Below are 10,810 nucleotides of genomic sequence, written 5' to 3' on the forward strand. Positions count from 1 at the left end.
AACACCTCAGCGTAACGGTGTGTCTGAACGTCGTAATCGCACTCTATTAGATATGGTGCGATCTATGATGTCTCTTACCGATTTACCGCTATCTTTTTGGGGCTATGCTTTAGAGACTGCCGCATTCACTTTAAATAGGGCTCCGTCGAAATCCGTTGAGACGACACCGTATGAATTATGGTTTGGGAAGAAACCTAAGCTGTCGTTTCTAAAAGTTTGGGGATGCGATGCTTATGTCAAGAAACTTCAACCTGAAAAGCTCGAACCCAACTCGGAAAAATGCGTCTTCATAGGATACCCAAAAGAAACTATTGGGTACACCTTCTACCTCAGATCCGAAGGCAAGATCTTTGCTGCCAAGAATGGGTCCTTTCTGGAGAAAGAGTTTCTCTCGAAAGAAGTAAGTGGGAGGAAAGTAGAGCTTGATGAAGTATTACCTCTTGAACCGGTAAATGGCGCAACTCAAGAAAATGTTCCTGAGGTGCCTGCACCGACTAGAGAGGAAGTTAATGATAATGATCAAGATACTTCTGATCAAGCTCCTACTGAAATTCGAAGGTCCACAAGGACACGTTCCGCACCAGAGTGGTACGGCAACCCTGTCTTGGAAATCATGTTGTTAGACAACGGTGAACCTTCGAACTATGAAGAAGCGATGGCGGGCCCGGATTCCGACAAATGGCTAGAAGCCATGAAATCCGAGATAGGATCCATGTATGAAAACAAAGTGTGGACTTTGACTGACTTGCCCGTTGAACGGCGAGCCATAGAAAATAAATGGATCTTTAAGAAGAAGACAGACGCGGATGGTAATGTGACCATCTATAAAGCTCGACTTGTCGCTAAGGGTTATCGACAAGTTCAAGGGGTTGACTACGATGAGACTTTCTCACCGGTAGCGAAGCTGAAGTCCGTCCGAATCATGTTAGCGATTGCCGCATTCTATGATTATGAAATATGGAAATGGATGTCAAAACGGCATTCCTTAATGGTTTCCTTAAGGAAGAATTGTATATGATGCAGCCGGAAGGTTTTGTCGATCCTAAGAATGCTGACAAGGTGTGCAAGCTCCAACGCTCGATTTATGGGCTGGTGCAAGCATCTCGGAGTTGGAACATTCGCTTTGATGAGATGATCAAAGCGTTTGGGTTTACACAGACTTATGGAGAAGCCTGCGTTTACAAGAAAGTGAGTGGGAGCTCTGTAGCATTTCTCATATTGTATGTAGATGACATACTTTTGATGGGAAATGATATAGAACTCTTGGACAGCATCAAGGCCTACTTGAATAAGAGTTTTTCAATGAAGGATCTTGGAGAAGCTGCTTATATATTAGGCATCAAAATCTATAGAGATAGATCGAGACGCCTCATAGGTCTTTCACAAAGCACACACCTTGATAAGATATTGAAGAAGTTCAATATGGATCAATCCAAGAAGGGGTTCTTGCCTGTGTTACAAGGTATGAAATTGAGCTCAGCTCAATGTCCGACCACGGCAGAAGATATAGAAGAGATGAGTGTCATCCCCTATGCCTCGGCCATAGGTTCTATTATGTATGCCATGCTGTGTACCAGACCTGATGTAAACCTTGCCGTAAGTTTGGTAGGAAGGTACCAAAGTAATCCCGGCAAGGAACACTGGACAGCGGTCAAGAATATCCTGAAGTACCTGAAAAGGACTAAGGAAATGTTTCTCGTTTATGGAGGTGACGAAGAGCTCGTCGTAAAGGGTTACGTCGACGCTAGCTTCGACACAGATCTGGATGACTCTAAGTCACAAACCGGATACGTGTATATTTTGAATGGTGGGGCAGTAAGCTGGTGCAGTTGCAAGCAAAGCGTCGTGGCGGGATCTACATGTGAAGCGGAGTACATGGCAGCCTCGGAGGCAGCACATGAAGCAATATGGGTGAAGGAGTTCATCACCGACCTAGGAGTCATACCCAATGCATCGGGGCCAATCAAACTCTTCTGTGACAACACTGGAGCTATTGCTCTTGCCAAGGAGCCCAGGTTTCACAAGAAGACAAGGCACATCAAGCGTCGCTTCAACTCCATTCGTGAAAATGTTCAAGATGGAGACATAGAGATTTGTAAAGTACATACGGACCTGAATGTAGCAGATCCGCTGACTAAACCTCTCCCTAGAGCAAAACATGATCAACACCAGAATTCCATGGGTGTTCGATTCATCACAATCTAACTAGATTATTGACTCTAGTTCAAGTGGGAGACTGTTGGAAATATGCCCTAGAGGCAATAATAAAAGCATTATTATTATATTTCCTTGTTCATGATAATTTTCTTTATTCATGCTATAATTGTGTTATCCGGAAATCGTAATACATGTGTGAATAACAGACACCAACATGTCCCTAGTAAGCCTCTAGTTGACTAGCTCGTTGATCAATAGATAGTCATGGTTTCCTGACTATGGACATTGGATGTCATTGATAACGAGATAACATCATTAGGAGAATGATGTGATGGACAAGACCCAATCCTAAACATAGCACAAGATCGTATAGTTCGTTTGCTAGAGTTTTCCAATGTCAAGTATCTTTTCCTTAGACCATGAGATCGTGTAACTCCCGGATACCGTAGGAGTGCTTTGGTATACCAAACGTCACAACGTAACTGGGTGACTATAAAGGTCTACTACGGGTATCTCCGAAAGTGTCTGTTGGGTTGACATGGATCAAGACTGGGATTTGTCACTCCGTATGACGGAGAGGTATCACTGGGCCCACTCGGTAATGCATCATCATAATGAGCTCAAAGTGACCAAGTGTCTGGTCACGGGATCATGCATTACGGTACGAGTAAAGTGACTTGCCGGTAACGAGATTGAACGAGGTATTGGGATACCGACGATCGAATCTCGGGCAAGTAACATATCGATTGACAAAGGGAATTGCATACGGGGTTGATTGAATCCTCGACATCGTGGTTCATCCGATGAGATCATCGTGGAGCATGTGGGAGCCAACATGGGTATCCAGATCCCGCTGTTGGTTATTGACCGGAGAGTCGTCTCGGTCATGTCTGCTTGTCTCCCGAACCCGTAGGGTCTACACACTTAAGGTTCGGTGACGCTAGGGTTGTGAAGATATGTATATGCAGTAACCCGAATATTGTTCGGGGTCCCGGATGAGATCCCGGACGTCACGAGGAGTTCCGGAATGGTCCGGAGGTAAAGAATTATATATAGGAAGTGCTGTTTCGGCCATCGGGACAAGTTTCGGGGTCACCGGTATTGTACCGGGACCACCGGAGGGTCCCGGGGGTCCACCGGGTGGGGCCACCTATCCCAGGGGGCCCCATGGGCTGAAGTGGGAGGGAACCCAGCCCATAGTGGGCTGGGGCGCCACCCCCCAAGGGCCCATGCGGCTAGGGTTGGGGGAAACCCTAAAGTGGGGCGCCCCCTTGCTTGGGGGGCAAGCCCCCCACCCTAGGCCGCCGCCCCCCCCCTAGTAGATCTCATCTACTAGGGCCGGCGCCCCCCCCCTTGGCACCCCTATATATAGTGGGGGGGAGAGGAGGGATTTCACACCCAGCCCCTGGCGCCTCCTTCTCTCCCCGTTACGTCTCCCTCTTGTGGCATAGGCGAAGCCCTGCTACCGTGACGCCCTGCATCCACCACCACGCCGTCGTGCTGCTGGATCTTCATCAACCTCTCCTTCCCCCTTGCTGGATCAAGAAGGAGGAGACGTCTCCCGTCCCGTATGTGTGTTGAACGCGGAGGTGCCGTCCGTTCGGCGCTTGGTCATCGGTGATTTGGATCACGTCGTGTACGACTACATCATCACCGTTCTTTGAACGCTTCCGCACGCGATCTACAAGGTATGTAGATGCATCTGATAACTCGTTGCTAGATGAACTCCTAGATAGATCTTGGTGAAACGAGTAGGAAATTTTTTGTTTTCTGCAACGTTCCCCAACAGGAGCTCCTTCACTTGGATCTATTTGGGCATCCATCCTTTGATAGTCTTGAGGGTAGAAAGCATTGCTTGGTGATTGTGGATGACTATTCAAGGTACACTTGGGTATACTTCTTCAAGAGGAAGAGTGAGACCCAACAAACCGTCATCAACTTTGCAAATGAAGCTCAACGTCAACACAATGCAAAGATCTTGACAATAAGAAGTGACAACGGCACCGAGTTCAAGAACTACACATTGGATGAGTTTCTTAGTGATGAGGGGATCAACCATCAATATTCAGCACCATACACCCCTCAAGAAAATGGTGTGGCAGAGAGGAAGAACCAGACATTGATGGATGCGGCAAGGACCATGATGGCGGAGTTCAAGTCTCCATACAACTTTTGGGCCGAAGCCATCAACACCGCGTGTCATGCATCCAATCGGCTCTATCTCCGCAAAGGCTTGAACAAAACTCCATATGACATACTCACCGGTAACAAGCCCAACCTCAAGTACTTCCGGGTGTTCGGGTGTAAGTGTTTCATTCTCAAGAAAGGTGTTCGTTTGTCTAAATTTGAGGCTAGAGCTCATGAGGGCATATTTGTTGGTTATGCTACAAACTATCATGCTTACCGTGTCCTCAATAAGTCCCATGGACTTATTGAGCAGACGTGTAACATGGAGTTTGATGAGAATAACGGCTCCCATGTGGAGCAAAGTGGTACTTGTGATGTAGGTGATGAAATTCCTCCCCAAGCCATAAGAAGAATGGGTGTTGGTTTTATCCTACCCATTGAGGAACCCCTTGTGGCCGAAGGAGAAGGACAATGTTCCACTCAAGTGGAACCATCACCAACCCAAGACCCACACGCTTCCGAAGAACAAAGTGAAGGCCCTCAACCCAATGAACAAGATCAAGGGCAAGATCAACCTCAAGATGGTGTTGAACCACCAAGTGATGCCCAAGGTCAAGTTCTCTCTTCCGAGCGAGTTCAAGATCAAGAGCAAGCTCAAGATCAAGAACAAGCTCAGAACGACGCTCAAGATGATCAAGTTACCGCTCCTCAACTCACTTCTGAGGAGGAATTGGAGCGTCTTGCCGCCAAGATTGCTTCCAAGCTCACTACCAAGGGTCATCTCATGATGAATGTACTTGGAATTATAAGAAAGCGGGTAAGCACTCGTAGATAATTGGCAAACTTTTGTGAACATCACGTGTTTGTTTCTTGTGTTGAACCCCAAAAGGTCTATGAGGCCCTCGAGGATCCGGATTAGCTTAATGTCATGCATGAAGAACTCAACAACTTCGAGCACAACAAGGTGTGGAGATTGGTGCCAAGGCCAAAGGGGAATCATAATGTCATTAGAACCAAGTGGATATTCAATAGCAAGCAAGATGCTCATGGGATTATTGTTCGTAACAAGGCACGGTTGGTAGCACAAGGCTACTCCCAAGTCGAGGGTATCGACTACGGTGAAACCTTTGCTCCCATTGCTCGCCTTGAATCCATTTGTTTGTTGATTGCTTATGCTTCTAATCATAACTTTAAGTTGCAACAAATGGATGTGAAGAGTGCTTTTCTTAATGGTCCTATTAATGAGTTGGTGTATGTCAAACAACCCCCCGGGTTCGAGGATCCCTATTTCCCCGATCATGTGTACCAACTCGATAAGGCACTCTATGGCCTTAAACAAGCCCCACGTGCGTGGTATGAGCACCTTACTGAGTTGTTGCAAGATCGTGGTTTTGAAATTGGGAAAATCGACCCCACTCTTTTTACCAAGAAGGTCAAAGGGGAGTTGTTTGTTTGCCAACTATATGTTGATGATATTATCTTTGGTTCCCCTAACAAAGCTTTCAATGAGGAGTTTGTCGCTCTCATGACCTCAAAGTTCAAGATGTCCATGATGGGAGAGTTGAAGTTCTTTCTCGGGTTCAAAATCAAGCAAAGAAGAGAAGGAACCTTCATCAACCAAGCCAAATACACTCAAGATATGCTCAAGAGATTCAAGCTAAGTGACGTCAAGCCGGCTTCCACTCCAATGCCCGTCAAATGCCAACTTGACATAGATCCCAATGGTAAAGCAGTGGATCAAAAGGTATATCGCTCCATGATTGGCTCCTTGCTTTACCTTTGTGCATCTAGACCGAATATCATGTTGAGTGTGGGAATTTGTGCACGGTTTCAAGCCGCACCTAAGGAAAGCCTCTTTGTGGCAGTCAAGCGAATCTTTCGATATTTGGCTCATACCCCAAACTTTGGCTTATGGTACCCAAGAGGAGAAACTTCAACCTTATAGGCTATTCAGACTCTGATTGGGCGGGAGACAAAGCGGATAGGAAGTCAACTTTCGGAGGGTGCCAATTCCTTGGTTTCTCTTTGGTGAGTTGGTCTTCTTAGAAGCGAAGTTGTGTGTCTCTCTCATCCACCTAAGCGGAGTATGTGGCCGCCGGTAGTTGTTGTGCACAGCTTCTATGGATGAGGCAAACTTTAAAGGATTACAGTGTCATTTGTGACAAAGTGCCTCTTTGGTGTGACAATGAAAGTGCCATCAAGATTTCCCTCAATCCGGTGCAACACTTCAAGATGAAGCATATTGAGATTCGGTATCACTTCATCCGGGATCATATTAGGCGAGGGAAGATCGAGCTCAACTATGTCAACACTCATGATAACCTTCCAGATATTTTCACGAAGCCCTTGGATGAAGTAAGATTTCGCGAGTTAAGGCATGACACTACTAGGAAAAACCTTAGCGTACATCTATTTTTTAGCAGTAGCGTGTGTTTTACCCCACGCTACTGCTAAACAGACATACTAGTAGCGCTGGTGCCCCACACTACTAGTATTCCACACCACGCTACTAGTAAAGGAATAGCAGTCGGGCTTCTATGATACACCCACGCTCCTAGTAACAAATTAGGATTTAAAAAAAAAGTCTACCTATTTCAGTTTAGACATGACATGCATTTCACAATACGTACATGTTATGCATATAGTTAATCATCAATCATACATATCTGATGTAGATAATTAACACACGCACAAGCACACATGCATGCACGCGCGTGCACACACACACACGCATGCACACCCACACACACACACACACACACACACACACAATATGTGCCACACGTCTATGTCGTTGGCGTCGGCGCCTCCACAAGGCCGTGTTGATGGTGTTGATGCCATCGTCGTCGCCGCCGCCGCAGCACCATGACGATGTCATTGTCTTCGTCGCCGCCGTAGCCCTGAGTCGATGTCGATGTCGTCGTCATCATCATCGCCGCAGCCCCATGTCGATATCGTCTTCGTCACTGTCGTAGCTTCATGCCCATGTGTTCCCTACTAGGAACTCACAAATCCTGGAATTAAACAATGAACCAAGACCACTATTAGGAACTCAAAAGAACCTGGAGCATTAGTACAGTATAATAGTAACCTATAGAGCACTAAGTAACAACCGCAGAAACAAAAGCATATAGCAGCAGCATAGTATATACGAATTATAAGGAGTACCTAACAGACCAATCCTAGAAATTGGGGAAAACCCAACTTAAGAAGGATACAGTGCTAGGCATGACCAAATCTTATTATAGATTCTGAATCCAAGCTTTTGAGGAAAATTGCAACAAGCAAAGTTTGTGCACCAAGTAGGAGTAATTCCCAGGTCATTCGCAAGCAAGCAAGCAAGAAGGCATCAGCAACAGCAGATTATTACCAACATTGTACCCTTTATTGTCAGGTCATTTTAATTTAACCCTTGGTTGCGGATGTATTATTGTTGTATTACTAGTAATCATCAGCAGTAACAACACTTGGTCATTATAAATATCATTGTTCATTATAGTCGACATGACAACTTCCCGTTTATTACTATATTTATAAGGAAATTTTGTAATAACATTCATTCATGTGACATAAGAGACTTAGAGCAACATTTCATATATTAGTGACAATTAAGCTACTGCACTTGCAAATTTGTCACACCAATAAAATAGATGTGTTATGTATATTCTCTAATGCGGTCTTAAATTGGAAAGAAATGAGGAGTTTCTACTTTCAAACCAATGTAGTGATTTTATTGAAAAGTATGAGCAGGTGCACTTATATTATATCAAAAATATAAATACCAGTACGTTTTTTAATCTCATATGGATGTATTAAGTAATAATGTGTGTGTGTGTGTGTGTGTGTGTGTAAAATAGACTATTCCAGTAAATTTAATTCCTCCTAATAAAGAACAAACTACATAGAGTATCATACTATTGCAAAAATTAAGAGTGAAAAAGTAAAATTATAGGCATAGAATCTTACATATTCGGTAAAGTCATTTTGAAAGCTAAATATTCAGAAGCATCAAAGATAGTTATTTTGAGAATGGAAATATATATCATAACTCGTTGCATGTTTCTTGTAAGAGTATGTAGATAGAATACGATCTAGAAAGACTGTCATGGCTCAGTGGTTGTTGCTTGTAATGCTATACAGATAGAGGACCATCCAAAAAGACTAAGCTATCAACCTACGTAGCACCGATACGGCGACACGGATACGACGATACGGGTACGGCGATATAGGATACGGCAATTTCCAGAAACAGCAATACGGCGATACGGCAAGTATATATAAATAATTAGTAAAATTGCATGTTATAAAGACAAAGAATAATTGAATGCATGAGATGAGATCAAAATACTGCCCCATAAGTTGCATTCATGCCTCTTTTCATCAACTCGTCTCCATGACTGAATGATCATCAATTTACTGAATCCTCATACTGCTTGCAAAATACATCATATGCTAATATTAGAACTTGAACTAAACATAACACTTGTGCATTAAAAGCCTATAACAGTAAAGACGTTGGCTTGTAGCTTGCTTACCCAATAATACATGATTGATGCTTCCAATCTCAACTGAAGATTGGCCTGCAGATGACATTGTCAGTATTTCACTCCCTAGCACTAGCCGCAACCTCAGCAGGTCAGCAGCAAATCATAGTTGATACAACAAAGGCCAATACCCAGTGCCCAGCAGTAGCTAGCAAGCACGCACACAATTACAGAACAAGTATGCAGATGGACACATCGAGCACGAACGCACGCACGCCACAACAAGCACACCCATAATCAGCATGCAGCAAGCCAGAAAGAGCGGGAGGACCAGACACCACCGGAACAGAGAAGAGAGCAGAGATTGGGAAGGGGCCTGGGGGATACCTTGATGGTGACGGCCAACAGGCGGCGGCAGCGAGGCGAGTCCAGATGGCCTCGATGGAATCCAAGCAGCGGTGGCGGTGGTAGCAACGCGGCGGCTGCTGCTTCTACTGTTCTACTGTGATGCTGCTGCTGCTGTTTGGTCCATCCTTGGGGTCACTGAATCTCTCCTCCGTCTAGCACCTGATGCCAGACTTAGCTTAATTACATGTAAAATACCATCTTTGATGTGCTTAATTAATTAATAGTTGAATGTTTTTTCAGTCTAGCTGAATAATAAAGCAGCTTCAGAATTCAGAACTGTTCGTCCATTATCCAATAAATGCCAAACATGGAACCATGGATTGTTCAAATACATTTTCTGGATTCTAACTGCATATGTAAGAGCGTCACTTTGGTTGCTAAGCTCTCTGATGGACAGTTCAGATTCATCATGCCCTATTTCTATCCTTTTTGGCCCTTATAACCAACTAAAATCTCAATTCTTGTGAAAGAAAACAGAAAACACAATTCACCATGGACATGGTAACAACAACGTTATGAAATTCTGGTACCAAAGAAAGTTCAGAAGAACATACATATCCTTGCATCTTGCCTCCACCATAATACCTCTTCATAGTCGCCCGCTTCATCCTCTTCATCTTCATCCTCCCACTGCACCTGGCAGGCAAAATCAAACAACAGAAAGTAAAATATATTCAAGATTTTACTTCATAACCAATGTCTCGAGCCTTTGTCTACATAACCAATGCCTCGAGACTTTGTCATCCAACTGTATCACTTGGCAACGGTGACAGGGTTTGTCTCTAGAGTTACTGACTTGCAAGCTACAGTACATCCTTGGGGCATGCATGGAAACAGGGATGCTGGTTCGACTTGCAAGCTACAGTACATCCTTGATGAGAGGGCGGATCCGACCAAGGAAGGAGGGGAATGGCCTACCGGGGCAACGCCGGTGACGGATCCCGCAAGCGCCGGCCTCGCCATCGCCGATTGTGGTGGATTCCGGCAAGAACACGGGAGGCGCCTGAAACCCTAGCCGCAGGCAAGGATGCAGGCCTTGAGGCACGTATCTGGACGAGGGGGAGGGAGGGGTGGAGCTTGGGGGCATGTTGCGCGCGGCCGGAGCTCGCTGGAACCGGCCGGCGTGGGTGGCGGCGGCGGGGAAGAGATCGTGGGGGAGAGGAGGTCGACCAAGGGGTGGGGGTGAGGTTCGCGAGAGTTTTTTTAGGGATTCACAAGAGAGTTCGGTGGGGTGGGAGTGGATCGGGGTAGCAGTAGCGTGGGATGTATCACCTGCGTTATAGCTTTTCATCTAGTAATAGCGCAGGTTTTACTACATGCGCTACTGTTACGTCTTGCACACGGGAGATATTATTAATAGCGTGTAATTTTTGCCATATACTACCAGTAATATTTACTAGTAGCGAGGGGACAATACAGCGCGCTATTAGTAATTAGCAGTAGCGTGGGTCAATATAGCGCGCTACTAGTAGGCGTCTATCTATAAGCTATTTCCTAGTAGTGTGAGTTAAATATCATTGATTCGATCGCACACCACACCATACTCATCTTGATATCTTGTTTAGTTGTAGGCATGGACATAGGGGAGTGTTGTTCTCTCAATGAACTCTTCCGCCCCCATTATGCATAAATTG

General features: G+C 45.2%; 1 long non-coding RNA gene across 1 annotated transcript; it reads right to left on the bottom strand.

Annotated features, from left to right (window-relative positions):
- Positions 1 to 6,864: 6,864 nt before the first annotated feature.
- Positions 6,865 to 10,411, bottom strand: LOC125522567 (uncharacterized). The gene is made up of 5 exons (XR_007289833.2): positions 10,095 to 10,411; positions 9,731 to 9,812; positions 9,156 to 9,335; positions 8,820 to 8,864; positions 6,865 to 8,713 (listed from the first exon to the last, which is right to left on the bottom strand). It is a non-coding gene; the product is annotated as an uncharacterized LOC125522567 (long non-coding RNA).
- Between the last annotated feature and the right edge of the window lie 399 nt (positions 10,412 to 10,810).

Source organism: Triticum urartu, chromosome 7A (assembly GCF_056163025.1).
Source record: "Triticum urartu cultivar PI428250 chromosome 7A, HENAU_Tu73, whole genome shotgun sequence".
Taxonomy (NCBI): Eukaryota; Viridiplantae; Streptophyta; class Magnoliopsida; order Poales; family Poaceae; genus Triticum; species Triticum urartu.